The sequence below is a fragment of the Amblyomma maculatum genome, chromosome 7 (genome assembly GCF_055883805.1).
Source record: "Amblyomma maculatum isolate TAMU_Amacu chromosome 7, ASM5588380v1, whole genome shotgun sequence".
In the NCBI taxonomy this organism is placed as follows: domain Eukaryota; kingdom Metazoa; phylum Arthropoda; class Arachnida; order Ixodida; family Ixodidae; genus Amblyomma; species Amblyomma maculatum.
Window position 1 is genome coordinate 129534112 of NC_139350.1, and position 8838 is coordinate 129542949.

Here is an 8838-nt window from a genome sequence, read left to right on the forward strand (position 1 = left end):
ACAAGCTGCAATAACTTATTCGAACTTCTTTACGGTCATGTTATGTTATGTTACGGTTATGTTTCAGGCTGGAAAGTGGGGAAAATTGGTGTACTCAAGAAAATCTTTCGGACTTCCGTATTTCTTTAGTAAATAATAATTACTGGCAGTAAAGAGCCTGGACTAAATTTGGGGTTTGAAATCGGCCCCTCCATGACGAATCGAGCCCTGCTCGAACGTGTTGCTGGCGAATTGTTCGGGTCTCCCCCTCTGTGACGAATAGAGTCACAAAGGTTGTGACGAGGGGCTTCGTCACGGAGGAGGAGACCCTTCAAGTCGCCCGTTTGAGGGCGCCGTTCTCTGGGTTCTTTTAGGGAGCCTCGATGCAAAGGGCGTTTTTATCGATGCTCCCTAGGTTCTTGTAAGTTCTTGCGACGCGACTTCAAGTCCAATCCGCGGCGCTGCAGGACGTGACGTTTTTCTACTTCCACCTCCTTCCTATGGCGGGAAAAAGGGTTGGGTTGGGTTGTGGGGTTTAACGTCCCAAAGCCTAGGAGAGACGCCGCAGTGGAGGACTCCGGAAATTTCGACCACCTGGGACAGCACACGGGCGCCTTGCTTTTCGCCTCAATTGAAAAGCGGCCGCCGAGGCCGGGATTCGATCCCGCGTCCTTGGGAACAGTAGTCGAGCGCCGTAACCACTGCGCCACCCCGAGGGGCTATGGCGGGAAAAAAACAAGAGATCATGCTCACATGTGCACGACTTGCTGCGCACACATCTGTTTGGCTCACACGTCAAAGATCTCTGTGAGAATGAAGCTATACTCACTCTAGGTGGTACGCGTATTCTTTGACTAAGTACTGACGAATGAAATAAATAAACATAATGAATTAAAAATAGTTCAAACCAGAAAAATGTGGAAAGTCATTGCGCCGTGGTCCGTCTGAGCTAAAAAGGAAGATGAAGCAAACGAACGCACGCTATTGCGTGTGGTGTTTCGGCGAAGCTTAAGCTTCCTCCAATTTTTCTCTACTTTCTTATCACGGTTACGCTACTATTCCCCCCCCCCCCCCCCCCACACACACACAGGCACGCGCGCGCGCACGCACGCACGCACGCACACAAATAATATGATTTCCTTTGTGTCAATGGCGGCTGGCTCCCTTCTCAGATACCTTTATTTCTTACAGGAAGCCTTTTTAAAGTGTTCCCTGAAACATCTGATATAACTGTGCTTCGGAGATGACGGACAGTATGGAAATGTGCCAGTTGAAACAGGTTTCTTATTAATCGTTAAACGCATTAGAAAACGGGTTAGATGGGCAGCTGAAATTTAACTACAGCAACGGAAGTGCCGGGTGGCGTCACTAAAAAATAAAACACAACAAAAAGGAAGTCAATAAAGCTATATGCTTTTTTTTTTAGTATACATTGCCCTGCATAAACTAAAGTGCATACACAATATAGTTTGCTGTATTAAAATTGCTTGCAGTGATCCTCTGATCATGCCAGTTGCATCAGACGCGCCGTCTTTAGTACGTTTAATCAAAACGAGTAAGAGCGCATTTAGAGACGGCACTACCCGTCGCTTCTGTGGCGCAATGGTAAAAACCGCAACATCATCGGCGGACGCCAGCAGCTTCACTTCCACGGCTTGCATACGCAAACCAGTAATATTTTCATTTTTCAAGATATTTAAGCAAAGGGTTTCAATGTAAATGCAGAATAAAAGAGGGCTGAGGGGGCAGCCCTGATGGTTAACCAGGAGGGTATAACCGAAGTCGTTGATTCTGTAAAAAACATTTAGCGAAGTTACAGGCAGTATGGTAAACTGGTCTAAGTCCCTGGGACTCTGGCATGGTAGATGGCAAAGTGCTCCTGATAATTTTGCAAACGTGTCCTGCAGTGACGACTCCGCCAAAGTACCTTGGCGTGTCACTAGAATGCTATCGTGATAGCGAGACATATTGGAGAGCATGCACAGATGACATGCGGGAAAGAGCAGATAAGCGGAAAGGAACTGGCTTATCAATTTTTGCCAGAGCCACAGTGGTGCAACCTTTTCTTCGTTTCTAGACTGTGGCATGTGATGCAAGTTTTACACTGTGCAAGACTGAGTGTGCAGAAGCTGCATAGGATATTCGCGGTTTTTGTGTAGGCTTCAAAATGGGAAAGATGCAGCCGCAGGAATTTATTCAGAAGTGTCAAGGATGGCGGCGTGGGCTTAGTGTGCGATTTTTTTCTGCAAGATTTTCAAAAGAATATTTATCAACTGTGAAAAAGAAAAAGTTGTGCAAAGATTTGTGCGACGTTTTTCTTCCGGAGCCCATCTGTGTAGGGCCATATACAGGGGAGGCCCTGGCAGGAATGTACTGGAGGGTAAAGAGAATGAAAGTGCCGGCAGCGGCTAAAACGTTCTTTTTTAAGTGCACACTGGAACATTGCCAGTAAAAGTGTTGTTGCAAGAAAAAGGTTTATTTCTTCGGTGTGGTGCAGATTGCTTAATTTGTGAACAGCCAGAAACGATAGATCATGTATTTCTTCACTGTTGGGAAGGGGTTTATTTTTGGGACGTACTTCAAAGAATCATAAAGAAATATTTACCTATTAAACCTTACGGAATACGGTACTTACCCACGCAAAATGAGGAGGGGGTTCCATGTGATTCAGTCATGCTAATGGGCCTCCACAGTATATGTCGTTCACGCATGGCAGGATATCACTGTGATCCTGATGCGCGTCCTGCACGAATTTTTTTCCGCGAGGCTCTCCATTGGTTTATCGAGATGGTGAAGTTTGTTGATGATAATCCTGAGCGGTTGCCAAAGGTAGAACCTTTGATGGATCTAAAGGAATTTCAGAACGACGAAGCCAGCCCCTGGCAGGCTTATTATATAAATGTCTTGTGTGTGTTTGTGTTATCTTGCAAAAGTGAGGCAATAAAGATAAAAAAAACAGGGCGCAAAAAAAAAAAAGCTTCTGTGGCGCAATGGATAACCACTGCGTGCCTGATTTAAGACATGTGTTCGATTCGTGTAGGTACAATTTTTTATTTTTAAAAAATTCACAACCTCAAATATATATGTTCCCCTTTAGTCCAATCACTCGGGCACAAGAGATCACTCGGTGCGCCGCCCACTGCCGAAGATGGTGCTCGAACCTCCTCCCACATCTTTCGGTGGTGAGGGCAAACTTTTCCGATGGCGATGACGATCTTGTGCTGGTGGTGGAGAGCCTGCACCAAGGCGAAACCAAGTCGCCCGCTAGCGGAGGTCACCCGCCGGCTTCGAGAATTCGGAAAGTGGGGTCAATGCTGCCCGGTGACGCGGCTCTGGTCCATTCAACACAAGGACAGGTTCCCTGCTGTCGCCGCGATGGACGCCAAGGGGGATTAAGGCCCGAAAGGCATCCCATCTCCGTCGCGAAGGGGGGAGGCGGGGAGAGTTGGCCGCCGCAGCAGTAGACAAAAAGCAGCACGACCTACTGGACAAAAGGGTCACTTCCCCGCCGTCGCCGCCGCTTCGTTGCATTTGGCAGCGGTCGTACGCCCGCGTCCGCTAGACCCGTTTCTGTCTTCAGCTGCTGGAGAAACTGCACGAACTTTCGGCCGGAGCCCCAGTAACAACAGTGCTCAGTTTCAGTTGCGTGCGGAAAAAAGCGTCGGATTTCTTCCCACTGCAGGGCTGTAGAAAATGAGTTTTTCTTCGTTTCATAAACTGATATAGCTTTGTTTCGTTAGTGACAACAATCTTTACATTGAACTAACCCCCAATGATTAAAAAGTTATTTAGTGGGTTTTTGTTAATTGCATGAATAATAGAGGGTTTACAAAAGTACGTTTGGCAACTGTGAGCGGCACGCTGATCCCGCGCTGGCCGCCATATTTTGTTCGCTCCATCCGTTCGCTTCGTGTCCGTCCGTCAGCGCTCGCCGTTCTGTTCGCGTTTTTCACGTTTTAACCTTGTGTGCTGTGCTTAGACCTTTCTTCGGTGCCTGGCGGTTTCTGTTAGCGACGCCCAGAAGCGTATTTTGACAGCCGAACGTGGCGGGGCCCACCGGCCGCGCTGCCGAGCGCAGTTACAAATTGCTCTACGAGTTGTGCATGGGCCCCTCGGCAATCCGCAGCGTCATCCCTATCCAGGTACAGTATCCAGAGTTCTGTAATGTGGATCTTTTTTTGTCTGTGCGCCTTTGCTGTTTACTTAAACGCCTATGAGAGATCATCGCGAGTTTGTTTTCTTGGTTTGCGCAATCACCGTCGCTCATCCCACTGGAAGATACTTGGTTGGTGAAATGATCGAGGATGCATTTTATTTTATGATAAAAGGATCGTGCGTAATTTGACGTAAGTTGGACTGGCGCTTAGCCCTTTCCTTCCCATGCCGTCGACGCAGTAGTTTACATTAGTCTCGGAAATAATCGGGGGCTGCGTAAAAAAAAGTGCCATGGTAATTTGTGCTTCCAGTGATTGAATATTGATTGGTGTGTGATAGGCGATGACGAGTTAATAAAATCTTTGTAATTGATTGATCTACTGATGAAATAAAGACACGAAAAAAAGGAAAAATTGGAAAGTAAGGTTTTAAAAATGTCAGAATGAAAAACCAGTGCTTGGTGATGCTAAGGAATAAAATTTAGAATGTGTAATTGAATAATTGAAATAATTGAAGAATGCGTTCAAAAGTGTCAAATTGCTCAGAATGGAAAGCCGATTGTTGCTGACGCATGCGTATTGGTGTATAAAAATGTAAAACGTCAAATAAAATAAAAATAAATAAAATGATAGAAATATAACATAGCATACATAACATATAACATACTACACTTGTGTATAGTATGTTACTTTTGATGAATTCATGTTTCACTGCATTGCATTCCTTTCGCCCCTCCTGCTAGGGCCCAGTTAGGGCCTGCAGTATTTGGTAAATAAAATAAATAAATAAATAAAAGAGCTAAAATATAACACGTGAAGAAAGAAAACATCGTGCTTGTGTGTATGAGAGAGAAACACTATCGCATTATACCTTTAACGGCGGAGCTTAAGTGACCCCCTAATTTTTATATAACGATATGATATAATATAAATCTGATTTTATGAACACAGCCAGTTGCGCAAAGCACAAACACTTCGCAGTAATATGAGTTGGCTTTTCAAATTTATTTTCGTTTCAGCCGAGTTCCTCCTCCTCCGAGTTCCTCGAAGCTTCCAATGTCAGCGCTTTCATATGAGATTACGGCTTTAAATGTTTACTTTCTGACAGAGGGAATAAACAAGAAATCGACCTATTTAAAAATTCCAGTGAATTTCAGGTAGCTCTGAATTAGCGAACCATCGGGTGACTCGAAAAAACACACAAAAGTGAAGCTCACGCTTCGTTATTTTATCGGCCACGCTGGCAGGTATAAAACCTGAGCTGCGTGCTCTGGACGTGGACCGGTCGAAACGGGCTGCACGTGAGCATGTTACAACACACTAGTGGGATGTCATCTTTTCCTGCTTTTCTAGACGCCGCGAGTTTGGCAGCCGCTTGCTTTTGCAGCGTGAAACACGCACTTTGGGCGCACTAGACAACCGTATTGCTCTCTGCACCAAGCACTACCATTTCGTACGACTGAGAAAAGTAGTTTCGGTAATCATGCCCGTGTCTTAATTCCAATACACAATGGTAAATGCAACCTACGTACAAAATGTTTCAAAGAACGTATTTGCACAATAGCGTTCGTTATACAGGCATTGCTCCTTCTTCCGTGTCCTCCATCGCAGCATAAGCTTATCCTTCAAGTTCACAAAGCTCCATAGCGCGCAAAACAACCTTGCTGTTTTAGGTGATAGCCCATTCTGTGAGCTAGCTCCTAGCCAGAGGGACGTGCAGTAATGATTTGCATGATGCAAGTAACCCTTGTAAAGCCGATTAGGACTGCAAACGAACGTTCGCATACACGCGTATACCTTGATTCCGTGCGCGTCTACGACGGTGCGCTGGCTGCAGAAGGGCACGCAACAACATGCTGGCATCATTCCGAATAGAGCTTGGAGCTAACAGCGACTGCAGTGATGTTAAAAAATGAAACAATCGCTTGTGAGCATTCCAATGCACCTTTCGGTGCATGCACGGGTTCTACGAAGGCGCACGTTGACAGCGTACTCGATGGGAGGCGCGGGCGGACTGAACAAAACATGGCCACCGCGCACAGTTTCTGTTTCTTTCACTAGATGGCGCTAACTTCTGTAAAGCCTCTATTGAGAACGTTTGCCGAATATTATGTTGGCTAGGGCAGAAAGTGTGTTTACGGAAATATTTCGTTTGTATTGTGCACTAACTATTTTTTAAAATTACTTGAAGTCTTCGCTGAAACACACTGAAACACTACGCCAACGGATTGCGCAGTTGGAAGCCCAGATAAGTGCCACCTCTGGTGTAACCTCTCCTTCCCAACCCACCAGCTCCACACTGCCCACCACAGCTGACGCACCAAATGACCCCCCTTCACTCATTAGTGCTCTTAGCCCATCTGTGTGCTCTGATTCTGCTTGCATGGAAACCGAAATAGATTCACCACAATCTCACTGTTCGGTTAAAACCAGCTCGCCCAAACTCATCTTTAACTGAAGCTGACCTGCAAATCCTTGTTGAAAAGTTAGAAGTTACCATAACAGAGAGGCTAGAAAGAAAGATAATCGAACGGTTTGAAACCAAGCTGGCAGAACGCATAGAAGCTGTCTTATTCCAACGCATGGAGGGCATGCTAACACATCAATGAATTCAGCAGGCGCCTAGACGCTACAGAAGAACAAACAACGCGAAGCTTTAAGGATCTAGAGGATCGTATTACTACCATCGACAGTCGCCAGTACAGACGTCAAAAGGCAAACGCTCCGCAGTACCACAACACACCTCCCACTCCTGCTGCACAAGAACACCTCATTCCCACTCAAGACATACTCCATATTCCCACTGTAGAGGATCCTCCTGCTCCCGTTGCAGGTTCCATTATGCCTATAATCCATGATGGCGAAACCTAGTTCAATGATAACTGTCTGGCAGTGGAACTGCCGGGGTTTTGGCCAAAAACGCAAAGTACTTCAACAACTTCTTCATTACGCAACCGGCCCTGACGTCCTGGCTCTGCAGGAACCCACCAATCCTATAACCCTCCCAGGTTATGTCTCATTACTTCCTGAATCAGCCACGCTATCCAAAGTTGCCTTTCAATTAGACGCTCACTCCCTACTATAAATCATACGCTAGCCATACCAGACCTCGACTACCTCCCCCTGGAATTGGTCCCTCAGCATACACAGGCCAAGAGCCTTTTTATTCTCAATGTATATAGTCATCCAAAACATCTACATACCAACTTCGAGCGTCTCTTTACGCTGGCCAAAGAACTGCCAACAAGTGTCCTTTCCTGATTGTGGGTGATTTTAACGCACCGCATACAGCATGGGGATACTCAAGTGATTCTCCAAAAGGCCGCAGAGTATATGGCTCGCTGCGCAACAGGCAGGGCTCTCTCTCATCACTGATCCGACGTACCCCACACGTATCGGGAATAGTGTGTGTAAAGACACCACACCAGATCTTACCTTCACTTACCGGCTCCCAGCAGCTACTTGGTACAACACCAAAGAGTGCTTAGGCAGTGATCACTGCATCCTTGAAATCCTTCTTAACACTCACCTTCCTCACCGTCCGCCTATGGTGTCCACTCTCACCAAGTAGGATTCATTTCGGAAATGCAGATCTACCAGGACAGCTGCTCCAATCACCGACATCACTGCTTGGACTATACAATTACAAAAGGATGTCCAGGCAGTCACACGAAAACTTCCGATTGACTGCCCCAGTGACACTGTTGATGATCGCCTCCTACATCTCTGAGAAGCTAAAGCCAGTCTTGAAAGACGCTGGCAATGTCAAAGATGGAACAGGATTCTCCGCCGCAGGCTGGGCCGACTAAACAAAGACATAGAAACACACGAAGCTACGCTTTCGAGGCAAACTGGGAATCCCTATGGAATCATCTTGATGGTAACATGAGCCTATTTCAAACATGGAACCTCTTCCGATATCTCATAGACCCACCTCAGTCTATGACACCACAGAGACACAACCTCACAAAACTGATTTACACTCCCCCCACACCGCCACCACGGCTACTTGAGGACCTGAAGTATACATACTTTAAACCTTACCAGCCAATGTTCCATCCGGAATATAAAGGGCTCCCTAATGATCTTTTAAGTCTGCCTATCACTGAAGCAGAAGAAATGGCAGAACTTCAGAACCTAAATACCTCCTCAGCTCCCGGGTTAGACGGTATAACCAATAAAACTTTGCGCAACTTATACACCCCTTCCATAACCGCCTCCCCGACACGACTTTGTCGGTCTCATGTAAACCTCCTGCATGCATACAGGGCCACGCGCGGTCTCGAGGGAGAGGGCGCGAGCTTTAAGAGAAGCGCTCTCTCCCTCGAGACCGGCCGTGACAGGGCAAGTGGGGACCGGAGAATCGGCGCCGGGAGGACTGCAAGGAGGAAAGATTTATGGGCTCCCGCAGGGCGCACTGCCCGTGTAATCCGAGCTGGCCGCTGCACGCGGCTGCGAGCGGGTGCCTGCGACACCTGCCGGTCGCCACCGCGCGATCTTGATAAGCTGCGCATGCGCGAAAAGAAAGAAGGTAGGCGAGGAGGATTTGTTTGTAGTCTGGCGGATGTGACGTAATAAATTGCCTATTGTTGTTTTTTGCTTGCGTGTACTCTCGAACCCAGACGCTTTTTTTTTTTATCGCCGCCTCCGCAGCCTTTTTTTTTTTTTTTCTCCCTTTTCAATTTTGGCGCGCAGTGGTACAAGC